Genomic DNA, 21,584 nt, shown 5'->3' on the forward strand with positions numbered 1-21,584 from the left:
CAAATAGTTTGACAGAATACAATGGCAATAAACCTCCAAATGTTACTATCTGCCCTTGTTTATACAAGAAATAAAGACAAAAGCTCATAGTTTACAATTACTTTCATAAAAGGATATATTTATACAAAAATAAAATCTTTTAATATCTCAGGTACGCCTACATATCTTTAACAGATTAAAAAAAAAAAGCCATCATATTTATTTAAGCCTAAAAGAGAAACTTCAAAAGGAAGATTATCTTCAGGTAAGTGATTCAACAAGTCTTCTATCTCTAGAAATGTTATTTTAGAGGTCAAAATGGAAAAGAAAAACATGTGTGGGCTCTCTGAACTCCTTGTAAGAAATTCTCAGCATTGGCACTGTATCACCTTAGAATTCTGTAATCAGTTTCTGAAGTTTGATGTAACCAGATCTGGTTTCAAATTTCAGTGGAGCTGCAAATTATTTAGCACAAATCAAAAATACCTTGAAAATTCCTAAAATTGCTCAAAAAAATGTCTTATACACATATATTTACACAACTGAGTGGGAAATTTAATAATCAGCTCTCTGGATTAAGTCTTAATTTTTTTTAATTGATTCTTTTTTTTTTAAAATATATTTTATTGAGTTTTTACAGAGAGGAAAGGAGAGAGATAGAGAGTTAGAAACATCGATGAGAGAGAAACATTGACCAGCTGCCTCCTGCACACTCCCCACTGGGGATGTGCCCGCAACCAAGGTACATGCCCTTGACCGGAATCGAACCTGGGACCCTTCAGTCCGCAAGCCGACGCTCTATCCACTGAGCCAAACCGGTTTCGGCGATTCTTTTTTTTTAAGAAAGAGAAAAACATGGATAGTTTTGTCTCGCACACACACCCCAACAGGGATCGAACCCCTGCTACCTTTTGGTGTATGGGATGATGCTCCAACCAACTGAGCACACTGCTCAGGGCAGTCTTCAATTTCTTATTCATGGATGTTTACAAAGCCATTACCACCCACTTGCTTGCCACCTGAATAAATCATTTCAGTTGAATTCTTTTTTTCTTCTTTTATTTAAAAAGATTTGTCAAACTTTCCACATCCTGGTGATAGTTTACATGATTAATAAGCAGCTTTTTCATGAAATGCTTGGAGGGGAGTGAGTTCTCAACCTGTATGATCTGACCATCCCATTGACTGAAGATTCTCTTGAATAAAAAAAACAAGGGGGAGGGGAGGAGGAGGAGCATGCTAAAACCAAAGGAAACATTCCTCATGATAGCCATCCAAAACTGAAAAACCCCACAAAACACCTCAAAAACAAAACCAATTCACGAACTCCACTTTTTCTATTTTACAACTTTCTATACCTCAATCTTTTTAAAAAAATATGTTTATTTATTTCAGTGAGGAAGGGACAGGGAGATAGGAAAATCAGTGAGAGAGAATCATTGATCGGCTGCCTCCTGCACACCCCATACTGGGGATCAAACCACAGCCCTGGTATGTGCCCTGACAAGGAATGGAACCGTGACCTCCTGGTTCATAGGTCAATGCTCAACCACTGAGCAATGATGGCCGGGCCTACACCTCACTCTTGATTTTGGCCTTCCTAGGTGAAACAGCTTCCCAGTCCTGCCTCTCCCAAAGACAGTAGGATGTGGTGATCCAACCCCCTTCGCCCCTTAGGCTTGGTGGATTCCAGAGAACTGATGGTGTTGAAAAAGTGTGTTGGAAAACCAAAAAATGGCGAAAAAAAAATCCACTGGAAGATGAGAAGGAAAATGGTGAGGAACTGGGTTTAAGCGAGAGCATATATAATTTTGTTAACGTAGCCAGCCCAGGCAAGCAAGGTTACTTGTCTGCTATTCTGGTTGGTCGATTTTCCAGGGAACTCTTCCCCCACTGATCATCTAGGCCCAGAAACCTTCTTGCCAACCTCACATGTCTTTTACTTCCCTTTGCCTATTTTCACGCTATGTGGGGAAGACCTCTCTCCCCCCAGGCCGCCACCCTGAAATAAAATTAACACCAAAGTCTCACTTGGTGAACATTAATTTGAAACAGAAAAATAGAGAGCAATTATTATTAGGTCTGATCAAATAATTGAATCGATAACCCTTCCCCCGGGAACTGACCTTTAGGCCACTTCACAATGGACATTCCACTTGCTTAGACCACATTCCACTTCCTAAGACCATTCTCTCTCCCCTATGGAGTTTCTCAGAATCCGGACCTGCACAGAGAATTCTCGCTCAGAAAAAGCCCACCTAGATTCCTTTAAAAACCTCTGACTCCCCGTCTTTGGGGGCTGATGCCATTTTAGGGCTCGGCTCATCTGGATTTCCAAATGACCTAATAAATTCATAATTCTTTACCCCTTTTGGCCTCATGCATTCCTCCTTCGACGATCCTAACATTTGGTGCCGAAACCTGGGAGGGTTCCACTGGGATAGGGAGCCATCCCGGCTTTGATCATCCTGAGTTTGCTACTCGGAGAGCAGTAGGCAGTGGCAGCTGGACCTGGGCTTACCTCTGAATCCTACTCGGGTGACTCGGTTGCTGGCCTTGATTAGGCCTCCCTCCCTTAAGGACCCTCCTGAACCAGCCAAGGAGGATGCTGGATCAGGAATCTCTCCTCCATTGCTGTCCCTCCATCTCACACCAGTCAATCTTCTCTACGTGACTGACGTTCCACAATTTCCCTTGTCTAGAGTCTTCTGCCCACTCTCTCTCACTGACTTCTCGAAAGTCTCTTGTCTCAAAAGTCCTAGTGCTAGACCAGAAGACTCCTCAGCCATTTTGCTTTGGGTCCTTCTAGATTGGGGACGCCCAGTCCAGAGGGTCACCTCTCATTTCTCATGGTGATTTGTTTAGCAGTGGGACACCGGCCCTAAATAGTCAACTGTGGATTTGTGGTCTGTCACTCACCTTTCCTCTCTCGTGAGCCATGCCAACACTCCCTTTGCACACTCACGAGCGAGATCATGCCCAACCAACTCATTTTATTTTGTAACACTGTTTGGCCACAATATAAACTAGATAATAAGTCTCAAACGGCACTTTTAATTTTAACACATTGCACAATTTAGATAATTGCTGTCACTGCAATGGAAAATGGTCAGAGATTCCCTACGTCCGGGCCTTTTTCACCCTTTAATCCCAATCCTCTCTCTCAGTCCTGCTCTACCCATCAGGTCTTTCTCCTTCACACAAAACATCATACCCCTCCCTAACACTTCTAATTCTGAATCTACTTTTGACCCAGCAGACCACCAACCTCTAACCACTTACACATCCCCTCCCTCACCTGCAGTAGATCCCCCAAACCCAGACCCTCCTAACCAGCAACCACCATCTCCCCCAGCTCCTGAGAGCCCAAGTCCCAAAAATGCAAGCTCCAAAACAGCCTTTTCCCACCTAACACTTGCTCTTGGGCCACCCAAAGACCACCCTCCTCAACAGCCTCTTCTATTCCTGTGCCCATTCTATTCCTAAGGGAACTGAGGGTATTATGGTCAATTATGACAAACTTAATGAAATTACTCAAGGCCCTGACAAAAACCCAGCTCTCTTTCTCTTCCGCCTCATGGAGGCCTTACAGAAATTTATCACCTTAGACTCCACTTCCCCAGAGGGAGCCCTTCTTCTGAACACCCATTTTATATCTCAATCAGCCCTCGACAAACACCATAAACTTCAAAAAATAGACACAGGTCCACACACCCCTCAGAAAGACTTCATTAACCTGGCTTTTAAGGTTTTTAATAATAGAGATGAGGAGACCCAAATCCAAAAACAGAGGCGAGATCAGGCCAAGGCTGAGGCCCAGAAGGAGGCCTTCCAGCTCCTAGCCACCGCTCTCACGAACCCCAAATGAAGTGCCGGTCCTGGTCCTCCAACCCAGGGTAAGTCAGGGGCTAAGCCTCCTCTGGGCCCATGCTTCAAATGCAACAAGGAAGGACACTGAGCCAAGTTCTGCCCAAGCCCGAGACCCCACCTGGGCCCTGCCCAAGGTGAGAAAGGGAAGGCCACTGGAAATCAGACTGCAGTCTGGCCCCTCCAGGTTGGATCTCAGCAAGGCCACCCTCTGGATCCGGTTTGGAGTTCCCAGACCTCCTGGAACTGGCCACGGAAGACTAAAGCTTTCCAGGCCTTGACAAGGCCCCACAGACTTACATCACCAGGACAGAGCCTCGGGTAATGACTGCGGTGGCAGGTAAGCCGATCTCGTCTTAATTGACACAGCAGCCTCTTACTCTGCCCTCCCCAAGTTCACTGGGACCCTTGTCCTCAGTCTCTATTATGGGGGTTGACAGACTAGCCCCTCAGTCATTAGCCACATCACCTCTACACTGCATCTTACTAAATACCCCCATTCACTCTTTTCTCATTCTCCCTCGGTGTCCGGCCAGGGATACCATGCATCCCCTCATAAAACCCAGCTGTCCCAAATGACCTACCTCAGTTTCATTCTCACCCCACAAAGCTGCGCCAATCCTTAGACTGTAAATGCCTTATCTCCTCCATGACTTGTCCCCTCCTCTTCTCTCAGGCTCGCTGGGTACTCTCGCCTCTGAGTTCCTAACTTTAGTCTTCTTGCAAAGCTCCTCTGACATGACATGGCGAAGGGACCCCCCTCACTGAGCCTTTAGATTCCAAGGCCAGCATTCTCACCCTTTAATACTCTGAAAACTGCTCTCAACTCAGCACTTTCTCAACCCCTCTTCCCAAAGAACAGCTATCTTTACTACAGAACTGCAAAAGCTTACTTAACAGTCCTGCTACTATCAGAAGTTGAACTCATTATTACCCAAACCTTAGCATGTTATCTCTAAGGAAAAATGTGACAGTTTAAATACAAGCTGCTAGAAACCTGGAAACTGCAGTCCTAGAACAGGCTACTGGGCCTGCTCCCTCCTCCCCGCCTTTTCTCCAGCCTCATATGTCTATACATAATTTTCCAAAGTCTTAATAACTTAAAGTCTTTGGAGCATTGCTGGGTTAAATGATAAACATCTAAATATTTTTAAATAACATAAAATACTGAAACACTGATTGCTAGACAAGTTTTAATTCTCCTGCTCTTAGTTTTTATTATAGAAGACCTCTTGTACTTTGTTGGATGTATATTTTCTTAAAAGTTAGAGTGTGTTCATAAATGTAAATGCTGGTTGTTTACTTTTTGGCTACCGCTGGTTATTTGTGAATAGGTAAAAGGTTTTATGTTGTCCATTAAGTCAGGACCTGATCACCCAATGTCCAAAGGGACCCCTTCTCTCCTAGTAAGCTAAAACAGCCCCACCCAGGCTCTCTCCTGTTGCTTAAGGCCTTATATCTGAGCCTAGACTTTATTTCCACCGCTCATTCACAGTCCTTGACACTATCACTGAAAGTCTCAATAGGTCTTCCTGCTTGGTATTTAGGAGCCTCTCTCCCCTTTTCTAGCCTTCTTAAAAGTCATACACTTCAAAGGACACCAAGTCAGGAATGAATCCGTAATACAGGGAAATAACAAAGCAGACCAGGAAGCCAAGGCAGCGGCTCAGAGGAACCCCCTTTGTCCCCAACTATTAGCTATACCTCATATAACACCCTAATACACTCCAGAGGAATTCAGTCCCTATTAGCTCTTGGGGCCACTCAGGAAGATCCATGGTTAAAATTTCAGGGAAAACATATCCTTCCCCAGGAACAGGCCTATGATATCTTACGGGCTATTCACAATTCCCTACATATAGGAAAGACTGCTTTTACAACTCCTAAACCCCTTCATCACATGTCCTAGCCTAGTCTCCCTACTGCAAGATATCACCAAAACCTGTTCTGCTTATTACTCAGTATCTCCCCAAGGACAGGTTAGACCTCCTTCTTTCCCCATTCATCAGTCAAGGGGCCAAATCCCTGGACAAAACTGGAAAACTGATTTCACTCACATGCCCCCTATTAAAAGAACCAAATTATCTTTTAACCCAGTCTCAGGCTGGGTAGAAGCCATTCCCCACTATGTCTGACCCACCTCATTACAATTAGATAATGACCCTATTTTCATATCTCAAATGACTCAACAGGTCTCCTCTACTCTGAACATCCAGTGGAACTTACATCCCCCTCCCCCACTAGCCCCAATCTTCAGGCAAGGTAGAAAAGGCAAATTCCTTAATTAAGTCTCACCTAACTAAATTAACTCTCAAAACTAAAGAATCTTAAACTACTCTCCTACCTCTAGCCCTTATGCACATCAGGGCAATCCCCCCCATGCACCCTCCTTTCTTAGTCCCTTTGAACTCATGTATGGAAGACCCTTCTTATTAGGAAACTTCCCTTCCACAGAGATCCCTCTCAGAGACCAAGTCCCCATTTTAAATCTCATCATACAATTACTGAAGAACATGCTGATCAGGTCTTCCCTCAACTTTTACAGGAGACATCCCCCCTACTCCTCCTAAAGGAAATCCATCAATAATTAACAGCCCTCATGGCAAGGCCCTTATCAGGTACTCTTAACTGCTCCAACTGCAGCTAAACTATCAGGATATACCCCATGATTCCACCTTTCCAGATTAAAACCCATCCCCAGAACACCTCCATCACATGAGCTGGAGTCCCCTAACTTTACAGCCACCAGATTGGGCCCATCAGACTCCACCTTGCCCACATCCCAGAGGAAGAAGACGAATGAGTGAGCACCCATGCACGTGCCCCCTATGTACTGACCCTACCAACCCTGACTTCCCCGGAAGCCCACCTTCTCTCACAATACAAATCCTCCAGGTCCTAGCTACTGTCCCCCCTCCGTTTACATCAGGATTCTCACCTTTCTATGGGACTTCCTTCTACAAGGGGACTTCGATTACCCATGGGATGAGACTTCCTTCTTTCTAGGTCCCGAACAAACCCTTTCCCCCTCCTTGGGACAATCCCGACCCTGGAAGTGGGGATTAGCTCTCCTTCTCATTCTATACTAACCATCCTCTCCTACACCCATTAGGAACTTTCTCACCTCCATTCATCTCAAATGAACACTTAACCTTACCCATTCCCTCCCTAATCCAGACCAATTCAACCCTTGCCAGGGATTGCTGGCTTTGCCTTTCACACTCTTCTTCAGCAAATACCACCATCCTTATATCAATCAAGAGACGGAATCAGGCAAAAATCACTCTAGCTTATAAGAAGGAAAAGGGAACTATATTTCTCAAAAAGGCAGACACCCTTCTAGGTAATTATTATACAGCCCAGGCAAATCAAGCCTCCCTTCTTTTCTGTTCTTATATTCAATCTCCTTACATAGGTAGCTCCTCCCTCCCTGTCCAGGTCCTATCACTATAACACCCCAGTAATCGCCCAAACTCCTTTTACAAGGTCACAGGGCAATATATCAATGGGCCATCTCCCATCATCAGCTTGCAACACACCACAGTTAACCTAGAACTACCGAACGGCCATTGGTCCCAATGGAAGCCAATCGTTACTTTCTACAGCCAGTTCGTTTTTCTTCTTATCCAACCACCCAGGCCCCAGGCTTCACCTGCTCCTTTCCTTCCCTTTCTCTTTTCCTTTGGATAACAGCCCACTGTAGCATTCCCGTTCACTTTCACTGCAATAGAATCTCAAGCACTCATCTGTCACCCCTTATCGGTAGTGCTATGATGACTACCCTCTCAACTTGGAGTGTGGAACTGAAAAAAGGAACCTCATACCCTTTAGTCCATCTCTTCTCTCTTTACCTTTCAGCTTCTCTCCATGATCAGGGATTTTTCTTGCCCTGTGAGGAAAACACATATATCTGCCTCCTGATCAACTGGACAGAAACCTGTACCTTCATCTCTCTCTCACCCATTGTAGATGTAGCCCCCAATAATCAGTCTTTACCTGTCCCCATAACCCATCATAACTGACACAAAAGAGAAGTCCAGAGAATCCCTCTCCTAATAACCCTGGGCATCACAGTAGGGGTTGAAACTGCCATACGGAGCCTAACCACTGCTCATCCTATGTTGAAATCCTGTCTCAGGACCTACCAGAAAGCTCTGGATGCCTAGCAAGGGGCAAAACTGGAAAAACAATAACCTCACCCCCGGGGTAAACTCTCCTCCCCTTTCATATCATTAGTCAGGCAGTTTAGACCCCTGACCTTTTCCTCCCTAAAGATAACATCTAGACCTCAGTTGTATTTCAGCTCCAGGCCCAGAAAAGCAGCAAAACCAGACAAATGACGCTGTGGCAGCCTCGGACCAGCTTTTACCTCCCAAGTCACTCAACAGGAATGCTTTTGAGACTTCACCAACCAGTCTCTTGGGGAAATGATGCTGCTGCGACCCCTCAGCCAGCGGACTACTATCAAATTCCATCTCCCTGTGATCGAGACGTCCCACGTCAGCAGGAAGAAATTACGAAAGATATGACCTTTGTCCATAGTCCATAAAACAAAAAGGCTAGAATGTTAGATCTGATCAAATAATTGAATCGATAACCCTCCCCTGGGAACAGACCTTTAGGTCACTTCACAATGGACATTCCACTTGCTTAGACCACATTCCACTTGCTAAGACCATTATCTCTTCCAGAATCAGGACCTGCATAGAGAATTCTCTGCCCAGAGAAAGCCTGCCTAGAGTCCTTTAAAAACCTCTGACTCCCCGTCTTTGGAGGTTGGCACCATTTTGGGGTTCAGCCCATCTGGGTTTCCAGATGACCTAATAAATTCATAATGCTTTACCCCTTTTGGCCTCGTGCATTCCTCCTTCAGCAACCCTGACAAATATGAAGATGCAATAAGTGTTGATGGCAGATGTGAGAAGATCAAAGTTCTCACCTATCTGCCACTAACACAATGGGCAGTGGTTCAAATGGCAAGAGAAAAACGGGATGGTTAGTGGGTGAGCAAGGGGCAGAGTTACAACTAAGATGTCATGACTTGGTTACAATTTCCATTTTTAGCACCGTTAATGTGTTCATTTAAATCTAAATTAGTATATTCCCCAGGCAGAACAACAAACCACCCAAACATCTTAAATGCTAGAGGCAATGGAAAGGGAAAGGTTAAAAAGAGAGAATCCAGTGATGCTGTTGTAATTACGTAGTTATTAATAATAGGAAAGGAGCAAAAGGGAGGCCAGATAGTATAAGCATGGCCATTTGGGCAGTATCACCAAGAATCTACAATTTCAAACTCTCCAGTGAACCACCAGTCCATTCCCTGCAGGTCACTTTGGGAAGGGGTCCAACAAAGGGGGAAATGGGCACATGTGCAATGAGTTGGGGTGACAAGGGAAAGTGCCTCAGTCAAGACTAGGGAACGATGGGTTGGATAGAGTAGGCAGGGCCATTGGAAGCCCGTGAAAATTTGGGAATGCATAATCCTGCAGACAAAGGAGCTTGCTCGCTCGCTCTCTCTCGGCTCTCTGGTTCCTTTGGCTTTGCTCCTGCCTGTGTGTCCTCTATAAGCACATGGCCCATGGCCCATGGCCCATGGCCCATGGCCATGCAGACCCCACATGCAATGGACTAATGGACTGCAGCTGGGAACACAAATTAAGCTAGCCTGATGCTGCATTGGACTGTGCAGAGATGGAATGGAAACTCTGGACATTGGCTTTCATTTTAGCTATGCTGAAAGCAAAATGGGACTTCTTTAATGGCAGGCCTGAGCAAAATGAAACTATGGAAACTCTGATTTGATTCCACAGAAATAAAGCTTTCTACAATATCTCATCCTCCTGTGGGACTCTCAGAAAATTCATTTTCTCAGGTTATCACAAGCAGCCCACTCCCACTAGCAACCAGTGGAGACGTGGATACTACCTCACCAATAACACCAGTACTGTGTAAGGAGGTACTGTAGATCACATATTGATATCCTGCTCCTTGATGCCGAAGGAGCTAGACCACTCATCCAGATCTCAAAAAAGCAGGTGGTGTAGTGCTCCATGGGGATGAGAGGTGCACGCAGTGCTGCCAGCTCAGTATAGGACAGGTGCCTGTTAATGGGGTATTGGTCCAACTGACTGAACTGCCAGTGCACAGGGAAGAAGTTTATGTTGTAGTTCCTTCTTGAAGTCCCCGGCCAGCAGCAACAACATGGGGTGGTCTCCAGCCTCTAGGTGCTTCTCATTCTCATGTTTACACATAGCTTCTGCTTTGTGGTTAGAAGGTTGGTGTCCTCATCCCTTTCATACAGAGTGACCAGAGTGTTCTTGAGCCAGCCCTGCATGCACGGGGGAAATTCAGTCAGCTCAGAGTCCAGGGAGGGATCCGACATAGTCCAGGGGAGCTTGTGGCCCTTCTTGGTGCCCTTCAGGGTGCACCTGATGGCAAAAAGTAGCAGGAAGAGTCGAAGGTCTTCTTTGTCATTGCTGCACACCTTCTCAAACTCACAAATGGGGGCATGGTCCTGACAAATGTACATGGGGGTGTTGTTTCCATCCAGTTCACACACCTTGACAAGTTTGCAGTGCTGGTTCTGGCAGGGTTTTCAACCACCACCTCCTTTTTAGCTTCTTCAGCACCTTCATCAAACTCTACTACTTTGACCTGGACGGGGTTGGCTCCCATGGGTACCTCAGACATCTCAGCCACCATTTCCTCTATCACCTCTATCTCATCAGGCAGGGCTTCCTGCTGTGGGATGCCAAGTCTCTCCAGACCAGAGAAAGGAGAAAGGAGAGCCAGGCCTTCATGGGCTGGAAACCTTCAGTGTCAGGCAGGCAGGCAGCATGCTGTGAACTTCAGCAGTCTCAACGTCTGCGGAACGTCTAGGAAACATTTTATTCTTTTCTTTTTCTTAAGTTTTCCCCAATGTGTATTCAGTTAGAGGAATGAAAGTATAAGGATTTGTGGGGTGGAGAGAAGTGGTAGGAATGGAATCTCCTTATGGTCACTGAGCTCATTTGGTTTAAGCTAAGGCAAATATGCTCATGCAAGACACACTGTTTAACAAATGTGTTTTGGCCACATCTAGCACCCCCTTCCTCTAATTCTTCCATATGGTTAAAGAAAGAACCCTTTTCCCCCAGGCTCACTCACACTTTTTCACTTTATCTCCCTCATACTATTGACCTGAGACTTTCCTTTCTCCTATATAAAAACTCATTTTTAAAACATCCATTTCAAGCCTAATTCTCAAATGACAGCCTTGAGTGAAAACTTATTTTCATAGATATTCACTAAAACCTTCCCCACCTTCAACTTATTCTATGTTAGAAAACATTAAGTCTTACTCCTAAAACAAGTACAGTATAAATGTCAGCAGCTAAATCCAAACTGAAAGTAGATGGCTTTTCAAATGGTCCACTACATTAAATGCCTGGTTCAGTTTTATTTAATTATCCCCTTACTAAGAGCCCAGTGCACAAATTCATGCACCTTTGAAGTCACTGTGGGCCGTGAGGCTGCAGTGGGCACAGGGGCAGGTCTCGGCACATCCTCCGCACCCCTGCCTGGCCCCTCCTGCAGCAGCCCCGCTCCTGTCGCTGCTGCTCCCATGCATTGACAGTGCCAGCCTCACTCGCACCCGCTGACTGTGCAGAACGATTGGGGCCGGAGCCGTCAGTGGGTACGAGCAGCGGCTGCTGGCCCAATTACCTCTCAGAAGCAGGGGGAGGTGGAGAAGCCCTCAGGGGTGATGGGGGCCAGCAAGCCACCACACACATCCGCTGATGGCACTGGGCTAGAAAAAAAAGGATCTTCCTAGAGCAATGGTTCTCAACCTTCCTAATGCCGCAACCCTTTAATACAGTTCCTCATGTTGTGGTGACCCCCAATTTCATTGTTACAAATTTAACATAATTAAAGCATAGTGATTAATCACAAAAACAATATGTAACTATATATGTGTTTTCCGATGGTCTTAGGCATCAGTCGGAACTCGAGAGAGGCTTTCTCTCTGAAAGGGGTCGCGACCCACAGGTTGAGAACCGCTGTCCTAGAGGAAAAGTAGCAAAACAAAGAGCTAACAACACTTTTTTGGGGGTGGGTAGAGATAATTTGAATTTGAAAATTGAGTTTTCTGATAATTTGCTTTTTAAAAAAAGATATATTCTAGATGTAAATCCATTTCAATTAGGTAATATTTTCCCTCTCTATATTTTACAATATAATAGTAATCATCAAAAGACATAACTTTTGGAGTCCCAGCAACAACACAGAGCAGGGTAACGATTAAAGAACCAGCTCTGGGCAGGGGACTTCCCCAAACCAGTTTTAAGTGCAATAGAGAAAATAAACCCTAAACTGGACAGAGAGGCCGTATAGCCTGGAAGGTCAATCCAGAAACACTGCCACCCAGAGGCTGAGCCACAAACTGACTCTTAGGTAAACACAAATTAAGGCAGTCGGGGAAACAAATCCGGCCTGCTTTAAAATCAGGACTGTGGTTTACAACACGTAGGAAGAGTGTATCGCAGGGAAATTCATCATTCTCCTGAATACCTGGCAGGACTAAGGCATGCCAGACTGAAGAGTAGAAGAACCGAAGGACCTTCTCTATTGCAAATTTTTGTGTTTTTTTTTTTTATTTAATTTTTTCACCTTTTAACTAAGAAACCATTTTTTTGTCTTTTTCCATCACCTGATTTTATCCTTCTAACTACTACATTTTTACTTTTAACCAGTATTATTACTGCTACCATTTTACCATTTTTTAAAGTGTCATTTTATTTTCTCTTTATTTTATTTTGGGATTAGTGTTCTACATTCTATTTTCATCGTTCCTTTAGCATCATTTTTCTCTACCTCAATTTTGCCTCTATGCTAAAACCCTCTTCCTCACTTTTCCCCTTTTGTTGTCCTGTTTCTCTTACCCTATTCCTGCTTTAGATTTTCCCTACTCACTCTTTTTACCCCCTGTCAAAATTTCACCTACTTATATATCCTATTTCCAATCCCCTGCTCTAAATCCTTATACACCTCTCCCTTATATTTCTTCACTATCCAAATTTTTTTTTCTTTTCTCTTTCTATTGTTTTGTTGTTGTTTGCTTGATTGTTGAGTAAACTGGGTTTTTATTTTTAGGGTTGTTTGTGAGGTTGTTTTTCTTTTTCTTTTTCTGCTGGTTCCCCCCCTCCCCCTCCCCCCCCGGTTATTTTCGTGCTTCTGTTTTCCTTTGCCTCACTTCATATTATTGGTTGTTTATAGTTTTCATTCATCTCCAGGGATCTGTTGCTGGAATTTGTTGGGAGTAGTGGCGGTCCTATTGGAGTTTTCTCCTCATATAAATAGTCTCTACCCCTCTTCTACTTCATTCTCTCTTTTTGCTCTTACTCTTTTTGCCTCCTTTTTCCCAATTTCATTTTTGCACTCCTTTTTTTTTTCCTCTTTTATCTTTTTCTCTTTTTTCTTCCTTATCCTCTAATTCTCTTAGCTCGGGTGGTCACCTCTATTTGGGGTTATTAAGATCGTGAATACATTTGTGTTCAGTGCCTGGTACACTGTGCCTTGTTGTACTGTATTTTGTGCCTTTAAATCAACACAGCAGATCCAAGCAACAGCAGCCTCCTGATCACCACACCCTCTGCCTGAGGAACAGCAGCTGTACGTGAAGCCTCCCCTTACCAGCCAGAAGAACCACCACAGCTGTGAACAGCACCCACCAGAGGAGCTGCTGCCAACTGAGGAGCAGCGACTACCACAACCGCCCAAGGAGCAACCACAGCCCGAGGAGCCACTGCCACCCAAGGAGCAGCCCCTGAACGACTCAACATCTAGATATGTCAGTGAGATCAAACATGGGTAGACAAAGAAACTCCCAGAGAAAAGGAGGACTCGCCAGAAAAGCAGCTAAGTGATACAGAGGCATGCAACATGACAGAAACAGAATTCAGATTAAGGCTCCTAGAGTGCATAAACCGGATGGAGGGGAAAAATCAACAACTTATGCAAGAAGCAAGAAGAAACAGATGAAAAAATCAATAACTTATGTAAGAACCAAGAAGAAATGAAGAGCGATATAGCTGCAATAAAAAACACCATTGAAAGTTTCAACAGTAGACTAGGAGAAGCAGAGGACCAGATTAGTGAATTAGAAGACAAGGAAGCAAAACACACCCAACTGAACTGCAATTGGAGAAAAAAATTAAAAGACAGGAGGAGAGCCTAAGGGAGTTTTGGGACAACATGAAACGAAACAACATACGAATAACAGGGGTGCCAGAACAACAGAAAGAGGAACAATGATTAGAAAACCTATTCAAAGAAATAATATCAGAAAACTTCCCTGAGGTGGGGAAGAAAAAAGTCACACAAGCACAGAGTCCGAAACAAGGTGAACCTGAAAAGACCCACTCCAAGACACATCATAATTACCATGGCAACTGTTCAGGACAAAGAGAGAGTCTTACAGGCTGGAAGAGAGAGATGGAAAGTTACATACAAGGGATCTCCCATTAGATTATCAAATGATTTCTCAACAGAAACACATCAGGCCAGAAAAGAATGGACAGAAATTTACAAAGTGATGCAATGCAAAGTAAAGGACTGAATCCAAGAATACTCTATCCAGCCAGGCTATCATTGAAAATTGAAGGGGAAATAAGAAGCTTCACAGACAAAAAAAAAGGCTAAGGGAGTTTATCACCACCAAGCCAGCAATGCAAGAAATGCTAAAGGGACTGGTGTAAAAAGAAGAAATAAAAAGCTCAGAAAGAAAACAGTAACACAAAAAAAGAAATGGCTACAAACAAGTACCTTTCAATAATAACTTTAAACGTAAACGGACTAAATGCTCCAACCAAAAGACATCGAGTGGCTGAATGGATAAAAAAACATGACCCATACATCTGCTGTCTACAAGAGACCCACCTCAGAAGAAGGGACTCACATAAGCTGAAAGTGAAGGGATGGAAAAATATCTTTCAGGCAAATGGAAATGAAAAGAAAGCTGGGGTAGCAATACTTATATCAGACAAAATAGACCTCAAAGTGAAGGCCATAATAAGAGATAAGGAAGGCCACTTCATAATACTAAAGGGATCAATACAACAAGAAGATATAACCCTGGTGCACTTGAAACTAAAGAGAAAATGAACAAATGGGACTACATCAAAATAAAAAGCTTCTGCACAGCAAAAGAAACCATCAACAAAACAACAAGAAAGCCCACTGTGTGGGAAAATATATTTGCCAATGTCATATCTGATAAGAGCCTAATCTCCAAAATTTATAGGGAACCCATACAACTTAACAAAAGGAAGATAAACAATTCAATCAAAAAATGGGCAAAGGATCTAAATAGACACCTTTCAAAAGAGGACATTCAGAAAGCCAGGAGACATATGAAAACATGCTCAAAGTCACTAATCATCCGAGAGATACAAATCAAAACAACAATGAGGTACCATCTCACACATGTCAGACTGGCTATCATCAACAAATCAACAAATGACAAGTGCTGGAGAGGATGTGGAGAAAAAGGAACACTCGTGCACTGCTGGTGGGAATGCAGACTGGTGCAGCCACTATGGAGATTCCTCAAAAAACTAAAAATGGAACTCCCATTTGACCCTGTGATCCCACTTCTAGGAATATATCCCAAGAAACCAGAAACACCAATCAGAAAGGATATATGCACCCATATGTTCATAGCAGCACAATTCACCATAGCTAAGATCTGGAAACAGCCTAAGTGCCCGTCAGTAGATGAATGGATTAGAAAACTGTGGTACATCTACACGATGGAATACTATACTGCTGTAAAAAAGAAGGAACTCTTACCATTTGCAATGGCATGGATGGAACTGGAGAGCATTATGCTAAGTGAAATAAGCCAGTCAATGAAGGAAAAATACCACATGATCTCACTCATTCATAGATAATAAAGACCATTATAAACTTATGAACAAAAATAGATACAGAGGAAGAGCTGCCTCAACAAACAACAACAACAACAACAAAAAGAACTTTTGATTAAGGGGATTTATCATCTTTTTATTTTACAAATTGTTCACTGTTTATGCCAGCTTTCAATTTATTTTTAATTAAATCTTTATTCAGATTATTACAGTTGTTCCTTCTCCCCCCCCCCCCCCCCAGCCATAGCTCCCCTCCACCCGGTTCCCATCCCACCCTCTGCCTTTAACCCCCCCCGCCACTGTCCGCATACATAGGTGTACGATTTTTGTCCAGTCTCTTCCCGCACCCCCCACACCCCTTTCCCTCCGGGAATAGTCAGTCCACTCCCTTTCTATGTCCCTGATTCTATTATATTCACCAGTTTATTCAGTTCATCATATTATTTATTCACTTGGTTTTTAGATTCACTTGTTTATAGATGTGTACTTGTTGTTCATAATTTGTATCTTTACCTTTTTCTACTTCTTCCTCTTCTTAAAGGATACCTTTCAGCATTTCATATAATCCTGGTTTGGTGGTGATGAACTCCTTTAGCTTTTTCTTATCTGTGAAGCTCTTGATCTGACCTTCAACTCTGAATGATAGCTTTGCAGGATAAAGTAATCTAGTCTGTAGGTTCTTGCTATTCATCACTTTGAATATTTCTTGCCACTCCCTTCTGGCCTGCATAGTTTCTGTTGAGAAATTAGCTGACAATTGCATGGGTACTCCCTTGTACGTAACTGACTTTTTTTCTCTTGCTGCTTTTAAGATTCTCTCTTTGTCTTTTGCTCTTGGCATTTTAATTATGATGTGTCTTGGTGTGGTCCTCTTTGGATTCCTTTTGTTTGGGGTTCTCTGTGCTTCCTGGACTTGTAAGTCTATTTCTTTGACCAGGTAGGGGAAGTTTTCTGTCATTATTTCTTCAAATAGGATTTCAATATCTTGCTCTCTCTCTTCTTCTGTCACCCCCATAATTCGGATGTTGGTATGCTTGAAGTTGCCCCAGAGACCCCTTACACTATCTTCATATTTTTGGATTCTTTTTTCTGTTTGTTTTTCCAGTTGGGTGATTTTTGCTTCTTCGTATTTCAAATCTTTGACTTGATTCTTGCAATCCTCTAGTCTGCTGTTGGGAGTCTGTATAATATTCTTTATTTCAGTCGGTGTATGCTTAATTTCTAGTTGGTCCTTGTTTTCATATCGAGGGTCTCACCACATTTATCGGTGGTTTCTAGAAAATTCTTGAAAAACCTTGTAAGTTTGGTTTTGAACTCTATATCCAGTAGTGTGCTTTCCTCCATTTCTGTCATTTGTGACCTGTTTGTCTCTGCATTTTTTATGCTTCCCTGTGTTGATAGAGTGGCTTTCAGTGCTAGGTGTCCTATAGGGCCCAGTAGCTCAGCCTCCCCAATTACCTGAGGTGGAGACTCTTGGTGCACCCCTTTGTGGGTTTTGTGCACAGTCTTGTTGTAGTTAAGCCTTGATTGTTGTAGGTATCACTGGGAGGAATTGACCTCCAGGCCAATTGGCTGTGAGAATCAGCAGTGTCTACAGTGGGAGAACTTCTGTGCTGGAGACACCCTTCTGGGGCAAGACTTGCTTCAGTGGGGCTTTGGTGCTCACTGAGTCTGCCTCCTGAGTGTGTCCCTTATGGATCTGGGGAGTTGTAATCTAGATGGTCCCACTCTGACTACTGGGTACACTGGCTCTTGGATCTCTAAGGAGGTGCTAATTTAGCCTCTGCCTGAGGCTGCCCAACAGGAGCTACAGAGAGATCTGCAGATTCCTCTTCTTTGTTTGGGATTTGGAGGTGCCCAGATGAGGCCCAGTTGTGAAGCAATGCAAGCTGCTGTGGGGCCTTGGGCCTTCTTTTGGAAGTTCTGGGTCTCTCTGACCCAGCTGCAGTTTGTTAGGTAATTTTCAGATTGCAAATGGCCAGGCCTTTCATATGCAAAAGCCTCTGCGCACAGCTTGGGTGGGGCGGGGTCTCAGGGAATCAACAGGGCAGAGCAAACAGCTATGGCCGATCTTCAGTCCTACCCTAAGAAGCCCCATGTCTCAGTGTCCCAGGGTAATCACTGCAAGCACCTCTGAGAGAAAGCCGTCCTTGAGTTCCGACCAATGCCAGACAGTCCAGTTTCTCCCCGTATGAGTCTGGGTCCTCCGAGACTCGCCTGGAACAGGAGTTCAGAGCAGTCGGGAGCTTGAGACTCCCTCCCGATTGAAAAAGACAACCTTGTCCTCAGTTGCCAGCCCTTTCCACATGCGCCTCCCTACCTCTGCACTTTACTTCTGTACCTCCTCTGAGTCTCAGTGTGCTTTCTCTTTCCTTCTAGTTGTAGAATTTCCACTCAGCCAGCCTTCCTGTGGTTCTGGATGATGTCCGTTTTGTCTTTTAGTTGTATTTTTGACGAGGTTGTGCGAGGCAGCAATTTCTGGTGTTTACCTATGCCGCCATCTTGGTTTCTCCCAGCTTTCAATTTTGTGCAGTGACACTTGTGTATTCATTTTATATCCAGCCATTGTGATTAAATTTACCTATTATTTCTACAAATTTAGTGACTCAATTTCTGAATGTTAAACCTAATTTGTGTTGCTTAAACCCAATTCATCATGATATATTATTTTTAATATTTTTCTTTCTTGTATTTTTTTGTCAGGTTTTATTATAAACTTATTGGTCTTAATAGCTTTGGGCATTGGGTTTTTATTTAATTACTAGAGGCCCGGTACATGAAATTCATGCACTCAGGGGGGTCCCTGAGCCTGGCCTGTGCCCTCTCGCAGTCTGGGACTCCTTAGGGGATGTCCGCTTGCTGGCTTAGGCCTGATCCCCGGATTGGGCCTAATCCAGCAGTCAGATATTCCTCCTCACATTCCGGCTCTTGCAGTCCGGGACCCCTCGCTCCTTACTGCCTGCCTGCAGCAGAGGGGGGAGTGGCTCCCACCACCACCGCTGTGCTTGCCAGCTATGAGCCCGGTTTCTGGCTGAATGGCACTCCTCCTTTGAGAGCGCACTGACCACCGTGGGCAGCTCCTGCATTGAGCGTCTGCCCCCTGGTGGTCAGTGTGTGTCATAGCAAACAGTCATTCCACTGTTTGGTCAATTTGCATATAAGGGTTTTATTATATAGGAGGATACTGCCTTCATAAAGAACCTTGGAAAGTCTTGCCTTCTACCTTATTTTCTGGAAGAATTCACCGTTAAACTTACCTGGGCCTGAGTCTACATTGTGAAGTTTTTAATTACAAGTTCCATTTCTTTAATAAATATACATTCATTCATTTCTATTTCTTGTGTCAATTTTAGTGATGTCTAATAACTTCTCAATTTTTCATCTAAATTCTCTAATGTACTGGTAGAAGTTGCTCATAATATACTCATTTTTAAAAATATATTTTTTTATTGATTTCTGAGAGGAAGACAGAGGGAGAGATAGAAACATCAATAATGAGACTCATCAATCAGCTGCCTCATGCACACCCCCCACTGGGGATAGAACCCACAATCCAGGCATGTGCTCCTACCAGGAATTGAACCTGCGATCATTTGGTGCATGGGCCAATGCTCTAATCACAGGCCAGGGCATCTCATTTTTTTTTTTTTTTTAAATGGAATATTTCTAAAATGGCTTACTTAGGATGATGTTTGTTTTAGGTCTTTTTTGCTTTTAATGCTCAATTGGTAATCCCTTCTAGTCTAATTTCCAGAGGCATTTTTCTTAATGAACTAGTTTTGAATTTTAGCAAATGCTTTTCCTATTTTACTGAGAAATTTTCTTTTGTTGGGTTAAAAGAAACATTACATTTGTGGATTTAAAACATTTCCTTAACTACCTAGTATGAACCTATCTTACTGATGATACGCATTATTGAATTTTACTTGCTAATATTTTAAGATTTTTGTGTGTATATTCATGAAACAAAATAAACCTAATCTTCCTTTTCTGTTATTTATTTTTCTGGCTTTAATATCAAGTTAATACCAGGCTTTTAAAATTAATTGTGGGCTAGTCTATACTTCCACTGCCTAGTAATCTAAATAAATTTGGTAGTCACTCCTTTAAAATTTGGTAGAAAATGTCAGAGTATGTGGACATTTTGTTCCACTTGTGGGAAAACTTTTTTAATAAGATCTACATTTACTTAACAGTTACAAGAGTACTCAAGTTTTTTAAGTCAGCTCCTGTAAGTTATTAATTTTTACCGTAATTTATCCATTTCATGTAAGTTTTCACAATTGTTGGCATAAGATATTCATTTACTAATGATTTACTTTCTACTTACAATTATTGCATTTTCACTCTTGATTCTGTATTCTTAATCAGTCTTGACAGATTTTGTACTTTAAAAGGCAATTTTCAGCTTTGTATGTTATGCATTTTACAGATGCTATTTTTCATGATGTTTCTTCTATTTTAGTTTAATTCTAACTTAAGATGGGCACCTGGAATATTGATTTAAAGGTTTCCTTATTTAATGTAATTTCCCTTGAATCCTACTCTATCTTACATTTTGATGTATGCACATAACCACTATCTTTCTGTTCCAAATATTTGTGATTTCAATTTTTTTTTCTTTAACTCTCAAATTATTTAGTGCTGTGGTCTTTAATTTCCAAATATGTAGTGGCTTAAAAAATCTTTTTTTTTAGTAACTTCTAAATTACTTGCTTTATAGGTAGAAATCACTGTTTATATAATAGCTACTTAAAATTTTACTGAGTCTTTGTGGCTCAACACAGTATCACTTTTTATAAATATTCATGTGTGCTTGAAAAAAATGTTTTCTAATTGTTGGACATAGAATCTGATATGTTAATTAAAATCAACTTGCTATATTGCTGATTTCCATGTTGAAATCTACCTTTAATAAAAAATTTGTAAATTTCTCTGAAGTTTTAGTAATTTCTCAATTCATATATTTAAGGTTTTATTCATCTGCTAGGTACATGCATGTTAAAAATTGCTATACCTTTTTGATGTTGGATCTTCTATTAATATTTATAACCCCCACTATCCCCAATAATGTTTTCTTATTTTTATTAGTGTAACAATACCAACTTTATTGTGGTTCTTAAAATCCTATTATTTTCCACCTTGCTGTGTTCTTATGCATTAGGTATGTCTTGTATTCTAGAAAATCTCTAGATTTCTTTATTCCAACCTGTCAGTATATGTTGACTAGTGAATGTTAGTTCACTTAGATTTATTATATTTATTGATGGTCCTATGTCTTTTATCTTAATTTTACATTTCAGTTTCTCCCACTTTACTTTTAAGCCTCTCTTTAATTTGATGTCTATAAATGTCTTCTTCTAATAACACAAGAACTTTAGTATGCTCTCACATCCTCTGATCTTGCCATCTTCTACCAACTCATCAATGTTGATATTAACTAGACTTTTCTTAGTTATTAAGAATATAATTTCTACCTGGCTGGTGTTGCTCGGTGGTTGACCAATACCTATGAACAAGGAGGGTAAGGGTTCAATTCCTGGTCCTGGCTCAATCCCCAGTTGGAGGCCTGCAGGGGGGAGCTGATCAATGATTCTCTCTCATTATTGATGTTTCTCTCTCTCTCCCTCTCCCTTCCTCTCTGAAATCAATAAAAATATATATATTTTTGCCTTAGCTGGTATGGTTGAGTTGGTTGGATGTCATCCCATGCACCAAAAGGTGGCTGGTTTGATTCCTAATCAGGGCACATGCCTGGGTTATGGGCTTGATCCCCATGACTGGGGTGTGCAAAAGGCAGCGATTGATGTTCCACTATCACATCGATGT

General features: G+C 42.6%; 1 protein-coding gene and 1 pseudogene across 2 annotated transcripts in view; both read right to left on the minus strand.

Moving 5' to 3' along the window:
* The window catches only part of CCDC66 (coiled-coil domain containing 66), a 72,297-nt gene that overhangs the window by 26,245 nt on the left and 24,468 nt on the right, over positions 1-21,584 (minus strand). The gene's annotated exons all lie outside the window — the stretch shown is intronic.
* On the minus strand, positions 9,776-10,649 carry LOC308530088 (SPARC-like; annotated as a pseudogene). Its single transcript has one exon. The product of its transcript is annotated as an SPARC-like (transcript).

Source organism: Myotis nattereri (assembly GCF_964212035.1).
Source record: "Myotis nattereri genome assembly, chromosome: 14".
NCBI lineage: Eukaryota > Metazoa > Chordata > Mammalia > Chiroptera > Vespertilionidae > Myotis > Myotis nattereri.